This window comes from Pleurodeles waltl, chromosome 3_1 (genome assembly GCF_031143425.1).
Source record: "Pleurodeles waltl isolate 20211129_DDA chromosome 3_1, aPleWal1.hap1.20221129, whole genome shotgun sequence".
In the NCBI taxonomy this organism is placed as follows: Eukaryota; Metazoa; Chordata; class Amphibia; order Caudata; family Salamandridae; genus Pleurodeles; species Pleurodeles waltl.
Genome location: NC_090440.1, coordinates 486104872 through 486127489, shown reverse-complemented (window position 1 = coordinate 486127489; position 22618 = coordinate 486104872).

Below are 22618 nucleotides of genomic sequence, written 5' to 3'. Positions count from 1 at the left end.
CTTTTTATATAAAATTAATATGTTTGGTTCTCCCCGTACCAGGAGTACCAAGGAGTTCCAGTCACTAGAAGCCAACAAGCATTTGCAATCAATGGGTCTCGCGTTTGCTCAAGTTAGAGATACTGGACTTTTCTTGCCACATAAATTGAAAATGAAATGTAAAGCAGTTGACATAAGCAAGCTGATTCAAAGCGCCATGGCTGCCATGAGCATGAGCGCGAAGGAGAGAAACACAAGGAAAAAGAAGTTTGTTTGCAGTCAAACGTATCAGTAAAAGTGCGATTATCCATGTAACAGGGTCGTTGGCCAAGGCGGTAACCAAACTGCCCCAAGGAGGGCCAAACGAAAGCATTTACCAATGATAACAAAGGATTTTTGAAAGGCAAGCCCACCAACAAATGGCAGTGATGGGCGTGTGGTGGGCGTGTTTAAAAGCCCACACATGGAGCACAACGAGCCAGAGCACTTGCGCGCTCCACCTAAAAAGGAGAAAGCTCACCTCCCATTTTCTTAAGTCTGACTTGAGGGATTATCAGTTTTTGGTTGACTCATTTTGATTTCTGTGTCCCAAAACAGGAGAATTCATGTGAAGGCACTTAACAACCATGACTCTCTTCTGACAGGCAGCTAATCAGTTCAAGTAAAGTGATTGATATATGGCCAAGTGGGCGCATGTATTATGGATGAGTTTTAGTTTGGTAAACATTTGTCTCTAAGCAGACAGGTAAATGCCATTTGTAAAACCTAGAAAAAGATAAACCATGCATTTCTGACTCTCTTATTCAACATCACTTCTGTGAACAAGTGTTTTATAAAACAAAATGTCAGACCCATGTAGTCGAGGTTAAATTTGATGTTTTGCCATGGTTAGTGTGGATTTATTTTTCTTTTTTGACAAAAGTACATATGCTTGTGAAAAAGGAATTTCCTATGCAAGATAAGATTCACAGTCTGTACTATGAAGAATCAAATACACATAGTAATGTTACACTGAGTGGATATTCATTACTTCCAGATTCTTTCACTTAGTTTGACCGCCTGAAGGAAACCATAATTTGCAGCAATTTTCCGTTTGGAATGCTAAAGTATCATTTTAGGATCCTGTGGCGTTGCCCAGGAATCCTGATCTCCCGCACAGTGGTTAAGAATCTGCTCTTATGTGGTGCAGAAACAGCTGGCCACCAAATCGATAATATGAAAATAATTTCACTTGTAGCTTTCCATGTTTTCTGGCAGAGCCCAGAGTGAGACAGTTAATCGGAGAACCTTCTTTGCAACCCCATTTGTATTCCAGCTCTTTATGTCACTTTTAGAAGCAGCAAGCAGCCACTTTCTAAGTATTCCTTTTAAACTAACAGATCAAATGACGTGGGGCGTACCCCACACCAATCATTGTTCTATTTAACTAGACAACCAGGGACTAAAACCCAATTTTCCATGCTTGCGTTAGAGCCCATGCCTCCTTCCTACACTGCTGACTAGACGGCCACAAACTGGAACACACCATTGTAGTTGTAGATGGCACCACTGAAATAAGAACACGGTCCCATAATACTGGTTTAAAGGGAGACCTTCTAGCACACAACATATAATTGCCAATGTGCAGCCCGTGACTTCAGTCATCCACACAGCAAAACTGGCAGTCCACTATCTGCCATTCGGTGTCAGAGCAGACTCTAGCCCAGGTGAGGACTCTAGATCCTCCTCGCTGGGGTCAGAGGAAGAGGGGTGTAGTCGACACCATTTCCCTCGTAAATGTAGAGGATACATTAATGAGGGGAATGTCAAACTCGCTGCAGGGAGCGCATTCATCATCCTGCATCATCTATAGATTTGAGATGCTCCAAGTTGGCTGTTCTGGTGGGGTGTTCCAAGGCATGAACGAGTCAACTGCCTAACCACCCTTCTGCAGTTAAAACTGGACAGCTTTTGGTCCCTCAGAGGCAGCAGGAAACGTTCAACTTCATACTGCGTATGAGGGGCAGCTTTTTACCCCAGCCAAAGGCTGATGTGAATCAGTTTCCAAGCTGGGAAGGAAAATGGATCATCCCTAAACTTGGTGGTGTGGCGGTAAAGATATGGGTTTGTCCATGGAAACAATATATTTCCCATGGAAAAAGAACAAATGCATTTGCACAGGGGATTCAATTCTCCCATGCGGATTTCTCTGTCATGGAAAATTCTGTAGAGAGGAAACAGGATTAAATTTGGAAATACCATGATTTTCCAAGGACTCCCTATGCAAACTGTAAACCTGCTCCCAGTGTACCTTTCCATGTGGATTCTATACGGAATTTATGTATTTCAGAAAACAGTATCTCAATACTTGGACGTAGGTAGATGTAAACCTTTGAGTATAGATTTGTTATTTTTGTGAATCAGCCTCAATGTTGCATTCATATGCACTTTACTAGTCAAACATAGAAAGGATTCATCCTCAAACAGGACAAACTTTACTGTGCCCTACATATTTGCCTTAGGTCACTATAATTTGAGAAACATAGTTTTCAAGAGGCATCGAAAGACGCAATGGGTACAGAGTTCAGGTGTCAGTACTAGCACATATGCCCACCTACTTAAACATGAACATTGCATGCATAAAATAGAATGGTTGATAGAATATGTTTACCAGATGTAAGAATGCAACCTTTCTTTTGTTCAGCTATTTTTTAAATAGTGCTACACCTTATTGTTGCCCTTATAGGTCAACAAAATAAAAACAATATTCATATTATGTTCCAGGGCCTCAGGGGACATCATTTTTTTAGGCCCCCATCCCTGTATTTTAATTGCAATTTGATTATTTTCATGGGATTGTTGTGGGTACCCCTATTGTTTATTTTTAAATGAGGAAGGATGTGACAACAGCAGATTCATCCCTGCTGTGATTTCACACCTCTCCCCCACTCAGTTTAATCACTGCACTTCACTACCCGTTAACTCTGAGCTGAAAAGGGAGTATTCACAGAATAAAAAGCAATTCGTGGTTTATGTATGTAAATGTCCTTACAAGGATGAGAGCCATCGTTTTGGAGGTGTCAAGCATAGAGGCCCTCAGCTCCAGCCCAGCCAGCCCTGCCCACAGACTCTGACAGATAGGCTAAAGCCCTTTCAGCCCAATGGGCATTATCTGCCTGACCTTGAATATGAAGGACACCAAGGGGTTGTAGCCAGAAAGAGGGCCATGAGAGAATGCATGTGGTTTCTAACCCTAAACAACAGGGTATGATAGGAACTGCAGATGTACCGCATATGCACCTGTATAGCCACAACATCAAGACCACTGTCGCTAACAATGTCAGAATTACCAAAGAAGGTCTGGTATAGGTTAGCCATCAACTTCTTCACTCCATGCCCTCAGACAAATACCTTCTAATGATTGTGAATAAATACTCCCAGTTCACACTTGTGAAGGTCGTTTCGTCCATCTCCTCCTTGAAGGTAATCTGGATTTTAGGTGACATCTCCCAGTGACCCTGAAGTCAGACAATAGCCCGCCATTCACCAGTGGAGAATTTTGAAACTTCCCAGCCCAACTAGAAGTCAAACACCAAAGAATAAACTCTGTGTGAACACAAATAGAAGACATGGTGAAAAGATTCATTCGAACACTAAAGAAAATTTTACAACAAGCCAAAGCGAAGGCATAGCAGCTGAAAATGCTTTGTTCTAGGTAATGCGAGCATACCAAACACCTCACACTCAAAAACAGGTGAGTGACTGGCCACTATCATGTTTGGCAGGCCCATATGCACCAAGCCTCAGCAATGGACTGCTACCGGGTAAGATGGAAAACTCAGAACCACTGACTGAAAGAAGAAGTTGATAAAGATCTACATGAATGCCCAGAGACATGTCAAAGAAGTGACCCCAAAGAAAGGAGAAAGAGTAGCAGTAAAAGAGCAACAAAAGAAGAAGTCGGGCACGTCCTATGACTTGGAACCGCTAAAGGCGACAGAGAGGAAAGTCAAGATGGAAAGTCCATCACAAGGAATGCATCTCACTTCACGGGCATCAACCATTGACCTTGCAGCTAGAACAGAGCAAGGGACCCTGGGTTAAAAGAAGAGGAGTCTAGCCCCAGCCCAAGAACAGCAAATCAACAGATGACTGTTGTGCGGTCAAAGCAACAACACGCTCAGGGTACAGCATTACCAGGCCCGTTGATTGATGGAGGCGATATGTCAGCTGCAAGTCTAACAATGGGGGAGGTGTTGAGTCGGTGTCTAGGGAGTGGAAGTGACCATGAGTGGTGAGGGCAGGAAACACACAAAAACAAGGATTGCATCAAGAGGAGGGCATTGCTGTACCTTGTGAAACAAATAGAGAAGTTACCTGCCTTTACCTACTAGCTTCCTGTCATGGTTCTTGTTGATGAGAACATGACTGAGGTGGAGAATCTAGGAACCCATTGCTGTTTATGTATTGCAATTATTTATATATGGACTGGATTTTTGAACGAATAGAGTTACACATTTTGAGTGCCTTGGATAGAGCTGACATTCCTCTAGAAAATATCAGAGAGAGCACCAGATACTTACAGAGCTGTTGAATTGCCTTTCTTTGCTCATCTGTAAAATCAACACAAAACGTCAGCCTGAAGGACTTGCTGAGAAAGTAAACTCTTGTCGTGGTAAGGTGTGAATGTCGTGCATCTTTAACGCATGGCACTACAATTCACAAAACAGCCTCCTTTTAATAAGGTGTAGAAAGTTAATATTGTGACAGAAACCTCTGTTAAGGTCGAGTAAGGTAGAACAGGGTTGGCGGTTCTGAAGAAACATTTCGGCCCTCATTACAACCCTGTCGGTCGGTGTTAAAGCTGCGGTAACACCGCCAACAGGATGGCGGTTAAAAAAATAGGATCAAGAGCACGGCGGAAACCGCCAACATAGACAGCCACGTTAACACTCCAACCACCACGGCGGTAGCAACAAACACCGCGGCGGTCACCGCCAACGCACAGACAAAGAACAGTGTACCACCCACCATATTATGAGAGGCCAATCCGCCACCTTTTCCGGGGCGGTACCAACGACATCAAAACCATGGCGAAAACAGTACATCGAAGGGGAACCACTCACCTTTAGACACTCCACAAAGAACCAGGACTCCATGGAGCCCGAATTGCAAATCCTTTCCATGTTGGTGTATCTTCTCATACACCAGGAAGTCGAAAGAAGGCGGTAGCGGCGTCAACAGTGAGTACTGCACCTAGCACACAGGGGAGGGGTGGAGGGAAAAGAGAGTGACACACGCACGCAACATGCAACACCCCCACCCTCCACCCTCACCTGCAACAACATACACACTAACACATCCAACAACATTACTGATACACCCCGTAACCCCCTGGAAGAATGCAAGAACAAAAGGAAATGAGTCTAACAAGGTTCTATTGGAACATTCAGATATAGCAATAGAATTTTAAATAATCAGTATATAAAAATGTTTACATTATATACACAAGGCCGTACATTGTCCCTTATAAATGTCTGTGGACCAGTGGTCCCAAAAAGCATGGGCGAAGCCCACACATGACACCTGCTTCAAAACGGAGAGAACACTGCAGGGGCATCAGGCTGAAAAAACACAGGCACCTCAGGGGGAAGGGGAGGGGGGCACCTCAGCCGGAAGATGGTATGACACCACTGCTCCTCGAGGGGTCTCCATGCCCACTGCCTGGTCCTGGGGAGTGCAAGGCCACAGTCTCTCAAGTGGGTGGGTAGCCCACTGCTTGGTCCTGGGGAGTGCAAAGCCACAGTCTCTCTAGTGGGTGGGTTGACCACTGCTTGGTCCTAGGGAGTGCAAAGGCACAGTCTCTCTAGTGGGTGGGTTGACCACTGCTTGGTCCTAGGGAGTGCAAAGCCACAGTCTCGCTAGTGGGTGGGTCGCCCACTGCTTGGTCCTGGGGAGTGCAACGCCACAGTCTCTCAAGTGGGTGGCGTCTTCCACTGGTTCTGGAGGAGGCATTGTGCCCAGAGTGCTTCATCCTGCCAAGGATAGGGAGAGTGGATGCATCTCTCCACTGGTTCTGGAGGGGGCATTGTGCCCAGAGTGCTTTATCCTGCCAAGGATAGGGGGAGTGGATGCATCTCTCCACTGGTTCTGGAGGGGGCTTTCTGCCCAGAGTGCTTCATCCTGCCAAAGGTAGGGGGAGTGGATGCATCTCTCCACTGGTTCTGGAGGGGGCATTGTGCCCAGAGTGCTTCATCCTGCCAAGGATAGGGGAAGTGGATGCATCTCTCCACTGGTTCTGGAGGGGGCATTGTGCCCAGAGTGCTTCATCCTGCCAAGGATAGGGGGAGTTGAGGCGTCCTCCACTGGTTCTGGAGGGGCCTTTTTGCTCAGTGATGCTGCACCTGGGGTGTGGCAGTTAACATCCACTCACCTGGGTGTCTGAGCCACGAGATGCACATGGAACAGGTAGCATGATACTCCATGGAGGCAGAGCCACACTCCATCCTGCGGCAACTTAGGCTGTAAAGTGCTGGTAGTGCCAGTGCTGGTGGTGGTGCCTCAAGTGGTGTGTCCAGGGTCCAGGACGTCACCTGCAGCCTCGGACGGCTGCCAACTGGGGATGCTGCTGACGTCTGATATAGTGCCACCGGCTGGGCACGTGGTGATGCAGATGGTGGTGCAGGTGGCAGTGGCTGCGGCGGTGGCTGCGGCGGTCGCTGAGGCAGAGATGCTGCCGGTGCTGCCCATGGTGCAGGTGTCTGTAGCGGTGGAGGGAGACACCAGACCCTCTCCAGCAGCCTCGGATGGCTGATCCTTGGGGAGGATGCTGCAGACTGACATTGTTGCAGCGCGGGTGCAGGTGGCGGTGCAGGTGACGGTCGTTGCGGCAGTGGTGTCTGTGCAATCTCTGAGGAAATGGTGGTCACCAGCCCCTCACCAGGAGGCATCGTGCCCTGAGGTTACTTGCCCTTTGTCTTGTGTTCCTTCCCCACCTTGGCAGTCACTGCTGGGCCCTTGGCACTGTCCTCTTTGTGTTTTGATGAGGCCTTGCTGGGTGGGTTGTGCGACTTTCCCCTGCTGGAAGCCGGATCCTTCTTGACCTTGGCAGGTGGCAGAATCAGGTGGTTCTTCACATCTGTAGGTGGCACACTGGCAGCTCTGATGGGTGCCCCCTTCGATCCACCCGGACTTGCAGGGATCACAGCAGATGCAGATTTGGTGGCTGAGGTGATGGACTGGGATTTAGACATCCCGGTCCTAGGGGAAGGACGGGGGAAGAGGTTAATGTTAGCTAGGAAAAGTTTTTTAGACACATTGGGATGGGAAGATGGAGGGGGTGTGGGAGTGGAGGAAGAGGTAGTGGTTGTAGGAGGTGTACGCCTGCCGAGTTTGGTCGAAGGTGCATGAGCTGGTGGCTATTGTGGGGTGGATGGCTGTTGAGTGGGTGTGTGCCTGCGTTTGTGTACTTTGGGAGGATGGCTCACAGACACACTGGGAGAGGACACAGGGGACGTTTGAATGGTAGTGGGGATTGTGAGTGTTCGTGAGCGGTGTGTTGTGATGGGCGTGCTGGTGATGGAGGCAGTGGCTGATGAAGTAGTGCATGCATGTGTGAGTGGAGACGAGACTGGGAGGGGGGTGGAGGATGTGGAGGACGTGAAGGAAGTAGATGTTGGTATGTGTGCATGGGTATGGTGCTTATGTGAGTGCCTGTGTGATGATATGTGGTGCTTATGTTTGCCTGAGCCACCTTTGTGTGTTGCTGTGTGTGCCTGCTGGTCTGAAGGTGTGCTTGGGATAGGCTGAGGTAGAGGAGATTGGGTCTGGGTAGTGGAAGTTGGAGGGAGGAGGCTGGACACAGGGACAATGGCTGCCATCAGTGCTGAGGCCAGAGCCTGAAATGCTCTCTGTTGGGCCTGGCAAGTGGCTCCTTCCAAACTACAGTGGCCATGGCATCTGGGATGTCTCAGCCAATGTTCTCAAACGTGTTGACAAGAGTGTTGTCAGGCCTCCTGAAACACATGCACAGCTACATTGTGTTCCCCCAGGTGGAGGATTTGGCCACAGTGAAAGCTGACTTCTATGCCCTGGGACACATCCCCAACATCATTGGTGCAATTGATGGGACACATGTGGCATTTGTCCCCCCCGCAGAAATGAACAAGTGTACAGAAATAGAAAAAGCTACCATTCGATGGATGTGCAAATGGTGTGTTTGGCGGACCAGTACGTCTCCCATGTGAATGCCAAGTATCTTGGATCTGTGCATGACGCCTATATCTTGAGGAATATCAGCATCCCTCATGTGATGAGCCAACTCCAGAGGCACCAGGTGTGGCTAATAGGTGAGCCCCAGGTCATACACAGTATGAGTAGGTGTCTGGGTTTGGGGTAGTCCCTAAGGGTTAGTGTGTGTCTAACAGGTATCCCTCGAAATTTGCAGGTGACTCTGGTTACCCCAATCTGTCATGGCTACTGACCCCAGTGAGGAATGCCAGGACAAGGGCAGAGGAACCCTACAATGAGGCACATGGGCAAACTAGGCGTAATATTGAGAGGATATTTGGCCTCCTGAAGGCAAGATTCCAGTGCCTCTATCTGACAGGTGGTTCTCTGTACTACTCACCCAAGAAGGTGTGCCAGATCATCGTGGTATGCTGTATGTTGCACAACCTGGCATTGAGACGCCAGGTGCCTTTTCTGCTGGAGGATGAGCCTGATGATGGTCTTGTGGCAGCGGTAGAGCTTGTGGACAGTGAGGAAGAGGAGGCACAGGAAGAAGATATTGACAACAGAACAAACATCATCCTGCAGTACTTCCAGTGACACACAGGTAAGAGACTGTAATTCCTCTTCACATAACAGTTTACTTTAGGACATTGTACATGGCAGCCTCTTAACCTCTGTCAAGGGACACTGACTGTTCCCTTTGGATTTCATTTTTCAGATCTGGGTACCCCATTCTGGCTTCTGCTATGTGTACTGCTACCCAACAACTGTCATACATTGGTATGAGTAAATGAACATATACCTTGCAATGCTTGGCTACTGTTGTGGTAATACATTTGTGAATCATCAGACTTACTCCAGATTGGTATTTGATTAAAGGGTGTTTATTTAGGTGCTAATGAGTATAGGGGTATGTGCAAGGGGATGGGGTGACGGCAGAGGAAGGTCCATGGTCGAGTCCAGTCTCTTGGTATCACAGGTGCATTGTTCAATGGGGCATAGGAAGGGGAGCAATGGCAGTTCAAGGTGGACAGGGTGACAGAGTGGGACAGAAGGGTGACAATCAGGAGAGTCTCCTCTCCTGGCGGGGGTCTTGGCAATGTTCTCTGTCTTCTGCCTGGATCGAAGGGACCATTTGTGGGGTAGTTCTCCTTCTGCAGGGGGTGGGGTGCTGGTGGCCTGTTGGTCCTGTGGCGGTGCCTCCTGTCCACTAGCGCCGGAGGAGGTGGAAGGCTGTTCCTCGGTTTGGCTAGTGTCAGGGGCCCTTTGTTGAGCCACTGCCTCTCTCATAGTCATGCCCATGTCAGCCAGAACCCCTGCTATGGTGACCAGGATGGTGTAGATTTTGGTGAGGTCATCCCTGATCCCCGTTTACTGTCCATCCTGCAGCCACTGGGTCTCCTGAAACTTGGCCAGTGCCGTGCGCATGGTCTCCTGGGAATGGTGATATGCTCCCATTATTCTTGAGAGTGCCTTGTGGAGAGTGCGTTCCCTGGGCCTGTCCTCCCCCTGTCGCACAGCAGTCCTCCCAGCTTCCCTGTTGTCCTGTGCCTCTGTCCCCTGAACCGTGTGCCCACTGCCACTGACCCAAGGTCCCTGATCGTCCTTGGTTAGTGGGGTTGCCTGGGGTCCCTGTAGTGGTGGACACACTGCTGATTGACGTGTCCTGGGGACAGTGGCATGTGCCACCTGGGTGGGTGCTGTGCTGGTGTTTCCTGAGGGGGGAGGCTCTGTGGTGGTTTGGAACTGTGGCAGGGGAACCAACTGTCCAGAGGTCTCAAATGGGCCAGGCTGGTCATCGTGATCCAGACGTGCAGAGCTGCTGTCATCACTGTGGGCCTCTTCTGTGGGAGGACTGGATGTAGCTGGCACCTCCTGTCCGGTGATGTTGGGTAGGGGTCCTGTTGGGATGCAAATGCATTTTTATTGTATCTGTGTGTCCCATCTTGTGCAATTGGTGTATTTCCCTAATGGAATTGTGCTTTCCCTGTCGCCTTGGCCTTGTGTGATTGCTGATTGTGTGGGGTGGGTAAGTCTCTCTAGTGTGCATGCTGTGATGGTGGGTGTCCATGCAGGTCTGTGATGGGTGTCCATGCATGGGTGTTGCATGCAGGCCTTTGTATTGGGATGTGTGGGTTGTGATAGTGGGGTATATGTGAGGTGGTGGAGTATAGGGTGAGGTTAAGGGTAGGAGTTAGTGAGGGCATGCAGGTAGGCTGGGGGGGATAAAGTAGTAAAGATATGACTTACCAGAGTCCTGTCCTCAAGCTACTCCTGCGAGGCCCTCAGGATGCATGATTGCCAAGACTTGCTCCTCCCATGTTGTTAGTTGTAGGGGAGGAGGCGGGGGTCCACCGCCAGTCCTCTGTACAGCAATCTTGTGTCTTGATACCATGGAACGCACCTTCCCCCGCAGGTTGTTCCAACTCTTCCTGATGTCATCCCTGGTTCTTGGGTGCTGTCCCACAGCGTTGACCCTGGCGATGATTCTCCACCATAGCTCCATCTTCCTTGCAATGGATGTCTGCTGCACCTCTGATCCGAATAGCTGTGGCTCTACCAGGATGATTTCCTCTACCATGACCCTTACCTCATCCTCAGAAAACCTGGGGTGTCTTTGAGGTGCCATGATGTGGTGTGAGTGATACGTGTGAGGTGATGTGTGGGGTGCTGTGTTGTGATGTATTATGTGATGTGCGTGGATGGTGTATGAGTGATGGTGTTCTGTGCCTCTGGGTGAAGGTGTGCTCTTTGCTTTTCTCTCTTTGCTTGTTCTAATTTGTTCGTTGAAAGGGTTGTGGGTAATGTATGTGTGTGTTTTATAGTGGTATGATTGTGAGGGTGTGGTGTGTGTATGTGTGTCAGGTGTGTGTAGTTTGAATTGTCCAATGTGGTGGTGTTTTGTAAGGGTGTGTGTATTTTGAGGGCAGCAGTTTGTACCACCAATGGTTTACCGTGGTTGATTTGTGGATCGTGATACTGTGGGCGTATTCCTGTTGGTGTGACGTATGGGTTTTGCTATCGCCAGTTTATCACTGACCTTGGGTGTGGCGGACTTGTGTGGGTGTCTGTATAGTGGCGGGTTTCTATGTGTGGGTCGTAATACCCATGGAGGAATACCGCAGTGCTCACGGTATGTTGGCGGCCGTTGCCAAGGCGGTAAGCGGGATTTACTGCCAGGGTTGTAATGAGGGCCTTAATGTATGTGAGAAAAGCCACCAGACTGTGGTTTCTTTGGGCCCTGTAAACACACTGCACAGCATTCACACTCGTGATGTTTGCTCTGATTATAAAGAAAAGATTAGGAGGTGAAGCTGTTCCTCTCATTCACTCGAAAAACCCCTGACTACAGTAGTGCGTACTGATGCATTCCAGAGGGTGCAACAAAGAGAGCACCTCCGGGAAAGCTTACAAGGCATTTGTGACTCTACTTGGGTTGCATGGAGTGCAAGGTCCAATTACTCAAGTCCACCGTAAAACAGCTACTTGACTACTCCAATTCCTTCTGTTTTGTGCCTTTGCCATCAGTCTCCTGGTATAACACATAAGAAAACATCCCTTTTTTTTCATCGTTAGTCTCTTCATTCTCTACAAGATGATAATTGTGGTCTATTTTTCTACTGTTATATCTATTTGTGATTAAGACACAATAATTAAGCTCCCCTTGTTGAAATGTGTCTCTAACCTGCAGATCATAATTTAACAACTGCAGGGCTCACTCAGCATTTTACCCTTCTGATAACTCAAGTATTACTAATTTGCACCACAATACTACCTTTCATGCACAATACTACAAAACTAGAAAATGCATGTCATAAAGCTGATAGAGGTTAGACTCATCTTTCTTTAAGTCCCTCTGGTCTCAAAGTATGACATTTTTGTCTTGCACATGTAGGGTATTCCAGAGCACGTCTCTGGCATTTAAAAATGTCCTGCCCTGAGGTAATTCTCTTGGAGTTCATGCACTTCTCATACTTCCTCTCTACTTGGATGTTAAAGGTCACATTTTCTGACGAGGTACAACAGTGCAGCATCACATTTGATTTGAATGAGCACACAGCGTGAATGGAAGCAAGACAGAGTTTATTATACCTGAGATTACCTTGTTCCATGAAGAATTGACAAAGAATACAAGAGATAATTTATATATTTTAAGTAGTTTAGTATGCTGTTAGCTAGCTGGAGTATTATTTAATTATTTGGGTATTGTGCTGAGCAGGGAAGGCAACATATAGCTCTCTGGGTGAAACTAAAGGCTATATTTAAAAGAAAGTTGCACATCAGCTATGATGTGCCCCTTTTTTTTGTGCCCCCCTTAAGCTCCTCCGCACCCCCTACCATCACCATTGTAGTGCTGTATTTACAATACAACACACCACGGCTCAAGTTAGCACAATAGCATCAAAATGTTTGACGCTATTGTGGCGCATTGGTCGAATAGTGATAAAAATGATGGCGCTAGTGCAGCAAAGCTTGGGGAAACCCATAGGAAACAATGGGAGTGTCACTTTAAGGCCTGCCCAGGGCAGGCATTAAAAATGACGGGAAAATGGAGCCGTGAAATCACATAAATGTCACTGCACCATTTTTCTGGGCCTCTAAATTGCTGGGCTGGAGAGAGCCTGCACAGGCTCCCAGTCTGCTTGGGAGCATCCTGGCTGGGCTCTCCCAGCCCATCCTGATGCTGGTCTGAGCAGCGTCAGGATTGGCGCAGAGCAGGCTGGGAGCCTGTGTCTGCAGCACCGACGGGAGAGGAGCGCGGCGTGGGAGCAAAGCAGGTAACTTTTTTTTATTTCTTATTTTGTCATTCTTTTTTTCCTGCGCCCCCTGCCCTGCCCAGCCCAGCCTGAGCCGTACAAACTGCTCCTGTTTGTAACTTTTTCAACATGTGCAAGAATGTTTGAGGTGCAACTGTGGGTGCCTGCTCTGAAAAAATTATTCATGTCTGTTTTACTGACCCATGCTGGCGTTATTGCACTTTGATTCAGGGGTGTGCCTGAAGTAGCTGCGAAGCATTAGTGGGTAGTTTTCTCCCCAAGACAAGTAATCTTGACAAGGTGTGATAAACTACCCCTCAAGGCATAGTGAAATCCTTTTCTCACCACCATCAAAGGCACAAGAGGTACAGGAAGGTTTGCTTTCATGTGCAGGCCTCCCATCTTGATACTCAGGACACTGCTAAGCAGTACAACGGGTAACAGCCTCTGTCTGTATATGTTATAGCTAATTTCTGAGTGTAAACATATTTGCATATCATGAACCTTTTGCAATTGCAAACTCTATGATGTACAGAGATATGTTTTCTCGGCACAGGCCAAACTAAGCCTCAACTAGGCCTCGACTCAATTTTATTTCTTGGATCATCCATAATATTTATTGTGTGTTTCTCATTGACACAGTATGAAACAAAATGTGCGCTTTTGTTGTATGATGACATACTGTTTAGAAAGAACTCCAGAGGAAGCCTTTAGTTACATTTGCTCACCCCATGGTGACTGTGATTTTCATTGCTTTCCAACGTAAAATGTATTATAAAAAGCCCTCTTTCTGGGGGTGATCCATAATTCTTTTTAATTCTATGGATTTCTATTAGTGAAGCTACCCAATGTTTTACTCATTTACTGTACACTGCAGACCTGGTTCATTTTCCAGTCTTTTCTTATTGTTACATCTATTTTAAATGGTAAGAGCTTTTATGGCAATTGATTTCTGACCCTTATGACTGATCTATTGAGGCTACTACATTTTTGCCTTTCTGTATTGCACGTTAATATTATAAATACACTCTTATGTTTTTCTAAATGTCCAGGCTGTACAGAGAAATATAACAAATTTGTGAATGCTCACAAGCAACATTACCCATGCCCTTAAATGCCCCAAAAGGCCTTAAGACCTTCCATGAGTGGGATTTACAGATGTGATCTCAACACTCCTGGGGGAGATCTCTGCTCCTGTAAAAGGGCTTATGACTGCCAGGAATTTCATAGTGAAATCCTGTCAGGAATAAATAAGGTGAATTTGTTTGTAAACGTACATTTACAAACACATTTTTTTGTTATAGAATCCGGCGTGTTTGTCGAAATAAATATGGGTCGTGTGTTTCTTACATGTTTACTTGCCTTCTTTATTTGTGTTGTGTGGACAGTGTACGAACGTACATTTCTTTAACCTAATTCAGAGGACTTGCAGTGGTAACGGCTTTCTACACAATTCAGGTATTTTGGATAAGGACGAAACATGTTTGTTCTACTGAAACTATTCAATATATGTAATTTGTTTTCTGAAATACATGAGGCAATCTCACCGTTACTGTGTAGATTATAAATCCTTGCACATGGAGGAGTGATGGCAGGAAGAGGAGTTTTCTTTCTGCAGCAGCAGTGCAGGATGGTCTGTTCATTGTAGTGATAGTCTTAGCAGCTCCTCAGTCCTTTAAACCTGCAGAGTAACAGTGTTGTTTTGACAATTTCCTCTCTTCAGGCACACAACAGAAGGAACCAATGGGCCTAGCTTCTGCTACCTGTAGGGCAGGAGACTTCAACAGCTAGATCTTGGGTTACCAGTTGCTTGCATGTTGTCTTGGAGTAGCTTGCCTGTCGGTGGAGTTCAGAAGTATGCGTCTGCTCTGCTTCTAATGATGTACTTTAATAAACTTGCACCTGGTTATGTGAGGCTTCCAAAAGGTACAGTGCAGGAGCAGCATGCAGCACAACCTCTTCTTAAATGAACAATGTCTAGCTGCTGCCTAGTAAGAAGCCTGACAACAAATAAATGCTTCCTAACACAATCTTTACTGTGTTTTTCTATTCCTTCTTTGCCTTCTTTTTTCATTCATTCTTTCTTCCCTTTTCTCTTTATCTCTCCCCTCATTTATCTCCCTTTCTATGATTTTCATTTGTCTCTGTTTTCTTTATCAATCATTTTCTTTGTTCTTTCTTTATTTGCCCCTCTCTCTCCCTTTCTATTTCTCTACTTTCCTTGTTTGTTTCAATGGTTCTTTCTTTCATTCGCTCCTTCAATCCCTCTCTTTTTTCTTTCTTTCCATTGTTCCTTTTTTGCTTCCTTTGCTTCATTCTCATTTTCACTTTTGTATTGCTTTGTCCTTTCTTCTTTTTCTTTCTTCTTTCATTCCTTCTTTTCTTTCTTTAGTGTCTTGCATGATTTAGAACAGAAACTTTCTGACTCCCTGAGGAGGACTATCAGTGTGACATAATTGTTAGAATAGAATGTGATAAAAGCTTAGGGGGTCATTCTGACCCCGGCGGTCCAGGGTTGGCGGGAGCACCGCCAACAGGCTGGCGGTGCCCCGCAGGGCATTCTGACCGCGGCGGTTTGGCCGCGGTCAGAAGTGGAAAACCGGCGGTCTCCTGCCGGTTTTCCGCTGCCCAAAAGAATCCTCCATGGCATACCGCCATGGAACAGGATGGAGGTATGGGGTGTCGTGGGGCCCCTGGGGGCCCCTGCAGTGCCCATGCCAATGGCATGGGCACTGCAGGGGCCCCCGTAAGAGGGCCCCACTTTGAATTTCACTGTCTGCATTGCAGACAGTGAAATTCACGACGGGTGCAACTGCACCCGTCGCACCTTCCCACTCCGCCGGCTCCATTCAGAGCCGGCGTCCTCGTGGGAAGGTTGTTTTCCACTGGGCTGGCGGGCGGCCTTTTGGCGGTCGCCCGCCAGCCCAGTGGAAAACCCAGAATCACTGCAGCGGTCTGACGACTGCGGTGCGGTGTTCTGGCGGGGGTACTTTGGCGGGCGGCCTCTGCCGCCCGCCAAGGTAAGAATCACCCCCTTAGTTTAGAATGTTGGAGTTCACAGATACAAGCTGATGAATAAAGACGTGCGATTTACAGCTCTGTGTGTAACCTAGTTATTCAGCTGGTACCAGGCTGGGGAAGATGCTACAACTGGCAACAAGATAGGGGATCAGGAACCCGAAGAAGAAAGTGCTTTCCTGGAGAGTTTACATTGGTCCAAGCAAACTGCTTGTGCATGCCACATGTGCCTTCATTGAAGCACTGAGTCAAAAGTTGGCAAATGTGGTATCAATGTGCATCTCCAGCTGGTGTGAAGCGTGTGAATGGAAAGAGAGCTTCACGGAAAGGTCTACGCATCATTGGTCAAGAAACTACGACCAAGATCCTTCAAAATGCCATGCAAAATAAAGCTGTATAATATACTGCGCATTGACGTCGGAGGCAGATTCAACCAGGTTTACAAAGCACAGTTAAAGACAATTATCAGATACCAAATAGAGTTGGCTGACAGAACAAGTAAAAAAGAAGCATACTGTTATTAGTCTTACTTGAGTCCTGACAAGTGGAGCAATACGACCTTATCACCTGGTGGGGAGATCTAAGAAGACCTAAGAAGAAGCACTTGGGTTGTGCTTTCTGAGCTGTCCAATATCTGAATCGGCATATCAACAAAGCTGCTAGGTGGTAGCTCAGAACAACTCCAAAGTTCTCCAGGAGTGACAGGGTTCTGATGGAGACCAAGAAGGTCAAAACTCCAACGACTTGGATGACCTGGAGACTTAAACATCATCGTGCCTTGGTAATGATGCAGATTCCTGAGGACAGTCTACAGGTTTTGACAGAGCTCCAACCTCAACGTCAGCAACTCCCATGAACAGTTACAATGCTGCTGCCTTCCTCAAACCACCTTTAGACACAGCCAAAATGCAAGATGTTGGCGATAAATGGACTACATGGACATAAACAGTTGAAGATTTCATACATGCATGTTGGAAACGGCTCATTCTGGTTGGCTGAGGTGAGGGCCTAGCCAGGCAGAACCTACCACCCCTGTCAGGGGTGGATGATTACTCTCACTGTAAAAACTGCGCTCACCCATGGGTAGTCTGGCACAGACAGAGTAATCAGCCTTATCACAGGGCAAAGTGTAAAACATTGGAATAGCACTACCACACAACAATTACACTAAGCGTCACAAAAGAGACTTCACACGAGGTGTATGTAAATACATTTTGCATTCAGCACACACACTAACATAACATGAAAATCATGCAAATCTGGCCATCAACCACATTTAGAAATATAACTGTAGTACTAGGCCCAACTGTGTTATTACAGCATTAGCAGTATGTACACCTGAGAAAAATAATACTTTCCCTCCCAGCACGCTCTTGCGGTGCACCCATGTTGGCATGAGACCCACCCTAGCGATTATCCCAATTCAATCCCAAATAGTTATAGGATGCATCCCGGTTCACGACATTAGCAACAATTTGTACATACTGAGTATAGCAAATACTCACCCCCAGTCACAGATCTGGGTTGAATCCATCATTCTTTTGCTCAACATGCCACTCCAGTTTGGACCCGGCTATATGCAAATCAGTCTTGACCCTGCTCCCTTTGGGAACAGTCCAGACGGAACTGCCAAGCCAGGCCCTCCCTGAACCAGAAACAAACATCCTAGGACCTGTTTCAGGGGTATCACCTCTCATCAGACAGGCTAGCTTGAATACAGTGGCACAGCAAAATAGGTACCAAAGTTTGGGCATACCCTGGCCACTTAGTGCGAACATAGCAACATAACAAGATGATGGAGAGAGAGCTGACATTTTTCAAACACTCACCCCAGTCACAAATCGTGGATGAATCCATTGTTCTTTTCTCACCATGCCACCCCAGTTTGGAAGCAGCCATATGCAAATCATTCTTGACCCTGCTCCCCATGGGAACAGTCCAGCCTGAACTGCCAAGCCAAGGTCCTCCCATCATGCTTGTTTCCGGTCCAGGGAGGACCTGGCCAAGCAGTTCAGGCTGGACTGTTCCCATGGGGAGAGGGCTAAAGACTGATTTTCATATGGCTAGTTTCAAACTGGGGTGGCATGGTGATCAAAAGAATGATGGATTAAACACAGAGCTGGGATTGCGGGTGAGTATTTGAAAAGTTTCAGCACTCTGTCCATCATCCTTTTGTGTTCCTACACACAGAGAATATCAGCACATTTAAAACAGCTCCTCAACCGAGTCCGCACAGGTAAACTTCAGTGTCAACTGTAACAGTAAACAATGTGCACAGCACTCCCAATGTGAGGTGTAGTCAATCCCAAGCAATTACTCCCACACACTCACTCCACACTGCATAGCAGTGCCATGGATATCAGGCAAGCTATTATACATGCATTCGCACACACTCGCTTCCAGCACCCTAATGTGGTGCTCTGACATCCAGCAGGTGAGTTGTCAATGAGTTCTCAGACCCCTCTTGGACCCAAATCTTCCTTCACCCTCCAACCTAATCCACCCCAACAGTTAATGATGCAGTAACCTTTCCCCGAATACTAGGCGGGTCACAGTGGGTGCCTACACCTATTCGGGATCCCAGGGCAAAGGAGGGGAGAAGAAAGAGAGAATGGCTGGTCAGGTAACAGTCATTAACACAACTCAGAAAGTTCCCTCGGGGGTCTCCACACCGGCCTTCCAGTATGGGCCCCTGTCTGCAAAGCAAGGGGGAAGAGCCACCTTGGGACACAAGTTGTTCACAATGGCGCCCAGGCAAGCCAGACACTCCAATTCACAAATAGTTACCAATTTCCCACCTCCTAGGAATAGAGGCACCACATCGGGGACGCAAAGACTTGGGCTGCCCTAGGTGTCCTGGTTGCACACAAAGAGTTACCAAATCTGCACCTCCCGGAATGGAAGCACAATGTTGGGTGCACAATGACTTTAGTTGCACCAGATGATTCCGATCACCCATGAAGAGTTACCAATTTCTGTGACTTACTGGTATGGGCACAATGTCTGATGTGCGATGACCTGAGTTCCACCAGATGATTCTGATCGCACATGGAAAGTGACCAATGCTGTGCCTCCTTGGAGTGTTGCACAATGACTTGAGCCACACTAGACACTCCTGAACATATGATTAGTTCCAATCCCATACCTCCCTAGAATGAGGAACAATGTCTGGTGTGCGAGGACTTGAGTCGCACCAGACAAATCCAGTCACACACACACAGACACAAGCTCAGCAGTGCCGCATGAGGTAGAATGCAGCAGTGCTCCGAGCGTTGCAACCAGTGACACGAATATCACACACAATGATCATGCAGTCTGGTGTCGCATGAGAGAAATGCTGCATGCTTGACCAAAGTGGGACACGTGGGGTTCCATAACCAGTGATTCTGCTCACTACCAACCAGATGCTTATGCATGTTGCGGCCCCACTATAAAGGGCTCCACTCCATGAATGTGGGCAGTACTTTAAAGGCTCCACACCAGGCAAATCTGGTCTCCAGGTGCACTACTTAGTTCTACGCTCACACCGCTGCTACCCAGTGGAATCCAGCAGGTGACATAGATGTGTAGGAGGGCACTGCTCTCCAGATGACACAGGTAGAAGGTGTAGGTCCCACGCAGACGGTCATTTATGTCCCTGAGGCTCCCATCAGGAAAAGGAGGGCAAGCCAAAAAGCCCTTGGAGAGCAAACTTCTGTATGCCACACTGCAGCAAGCAGTTTGCCCAGGCCAGCCACAATGGAAGAAGGGTGCCAAGTCCCTTCCCTGGGCAGTAAAATACACCTGTGCACAACAGATTTCTCTGGCAGTGTGTTCCATGCTGTTCAAGGTCTCCATTCCGCTTTCCTGCAAGGGTATCTATGAGTTGCTGAAGTGTGGTACTCCTAGTTATACTGACGTGTGCCTTTGAAGTTGGGGTGGTTCAAAGGATTCCCCTTTGAAACAGAGATGTCACCCCTAAATTTCAGTCCTGTCTGCCATGGAGCCATGGAATGAGGATCTTATCTTTAGTGGGGCCATGATCTGGCTCCCAGAGAGAGGCCAAGTGCCAAACCCTCTCCCTCCAATCTATCCAGCCAGGTCCTTAAATGGCAGAGGTCTGTTGCTTTATAGCTGTTGTGGGTGAATGCACAGATGTTTTCCTCCAGTCTCCAGAGGAATGAAGCTGAATTAAAAAGGCCCAAAAAAGGAGTTTTAGATCATAGAAATACTCACTTTCTAGAAATTGCATTTTCAAAGCATTACTGACAAAGCACTTTTACCCTTGGGAAGGGTTTATCATTGTGAATCTAATGATAGTAAACATTATGAGACTGCTCCACTGTAATAAGATTAAACATTCCCCCATAGCAACCTATGGGCAAAGCAGCTCTCAATGGTAATGAAAACACACAGGGGTATTCTCCACTCCCTGAGCACATGTGTCCTGGCATTCCGACAAGGGGACACAAGTTTTAAGAACACCAAAAAAGGTACACGTGGGCCCATACAGGCCTGCTGTGACAGGCTCAGTATATATATGAAATCATCACTGTGCAAGTGTGCACATACTGGCCAGCCTCAGTATATATATATATATATATATATATATATATATATATATATATATATATATATATATATATATACGAAAACACCAATGTGCATAAGGCACCTATTGGTATGCTGTGCAATGCTCAGTATATATATGAAAACACCATTGTGCAAATGTGCACATGCTGGCAAGCTGTGCCAGGCTCAGTATGTATGAAACCACCATTGTGCAAGTGTGCACAAACAGGTAAGCTATGCCAGGTTAAGTATCTACATGAAAACACCAATGTGCAAGTGTGTACATCCTGGCAAGCTGGGCCAAGCTGAGCATATATATGAGAACACTAATGTGCAAGTGTGCACATACTGGTAGGTACCACTTCCTAACCTATGCAAGAAGGGCATGCACTCTTCCACACTGTACTTACACTGGGAAAGTGCCCAGGGCCAGAGGGCCACTCACCGAGAATCAGCAAAGCCTCCTAGAAAAAGCAAAAAAGTTTGGGGAACTACTACCTCAGCGTGTCAGGACTAACAAAGCACTTGCAGAGACTGATAACAGGAAGATTATCAAATATCTCAAAAATTTTGCTTATGAGGTGTGAAAGACATCAAAAAGAGAATGCCATGAACTGACGAAGAAGTCACATACCATCAGATTAAGAATGCAGTGAATTTCAAGTCAATCCAGAACCAAACATTGGCTATAAACAACATGTTTTCAGTCAAGAATGTCAAAGACTTGGCGAAACAATCAATGAATTCATGGAAAGTCTCAATGCACTCATCAAATACTATAATTTCAATGAATTTAATGATGAAGAAGCCATGTGGCTTAGGGGGATTGATGGATGTTTGTCTGAATCATTCAGACCACGGATGCTGAGAGAAACTCTGAGGGTTTGATTTAGATCTCCGTGGATGGAATACTCCGTCATAAACGTGATGGATATCCCGTCTGCCTCATTATGATCTCCATAGGATATAATGGGATCGTAATACAGCGAACAGGATATCCATCACATTTGTGGCAGAGTATTCCCCTCTGCCAAGATCTAAATAAGTCCCTTACTCTGAAGCAAGTGCTGATAGTTGCCACAGCTGAGGAATATGCTGAGAGACAAGATACTAACAAGGGGGCCAGAGGTGCCCAGAGCGAGTCAGTCATGAGTGTGAAAAGTCATTTGAAACAAAGGACTGAAGGATACAAAGAGATGTCTACCTACATAAAGAAGTTGTGCTTTAGGTGTCAATTTGCGTTTCCACATGAAGGAAAGTGTCCCGCCATTGGTCAGATATGCAAAGGCTGTAGTAAAGAGAACTATTTAGTGACAATGTGCAGAGCAAAGGAAAAAGTAAGTGTGTCACAGTGCGAAAACAAAATGGCCACCAGAACTTTCCAGAAGCAATGTTCGACACACACCCACAAGACCAAGAGGTGACATTAGTTGAGGCAAATAAATGCTAAACAAAGTTGTTCGTAATCTAAATCATCATCAAACAGTTCTTCCACCTCAATAATGAATGAAAATGAAAAAAGTGATAGTGCCATGTCAATGCTAACCTCAGAAAAACGTGCACATGTCAGACTAGTTGCCTCTGACGAGAAAAGTCAGTCAAAGAAAAGTTGACATGTCAAAGTAACAAAATCATACAAGCACAGTTCAAAGATTACATTGAAAATAAATGGATGTTCAATACCTTTCATTATCGATAGCAGTGCCTACTTAAATATAATGCTTGATGAAAAATACAATTAACTGTCTCCGTTATTATGGCTCGCACCGTCAAAGACCAAAGTGTACACTTGGGCTGCATCGACAACCATGAAAAGTAAAGGTTTGCTTATGGCAACATAAGAAATCAAAGCTACAAGCATTAATCTGTGTGCTTCAAGATACAGCAGCAAGTGCCTGTGTGCTTATTTTGAACACAGCTGCGGAAATGGGACTGATTGCAGTGAATTACAACATGAATTTTCTTCACAAAATAATAAGTTAATTTCTTTCATTTTTTTATGGTTTAGGAAAGTTAAAGACTAGGAAAGTAAAACTGCATATTAATGAGGATGTCTGTCCTATTGCTCAGAGACATAGATGAGTTGCTTTTAATTTACAAGA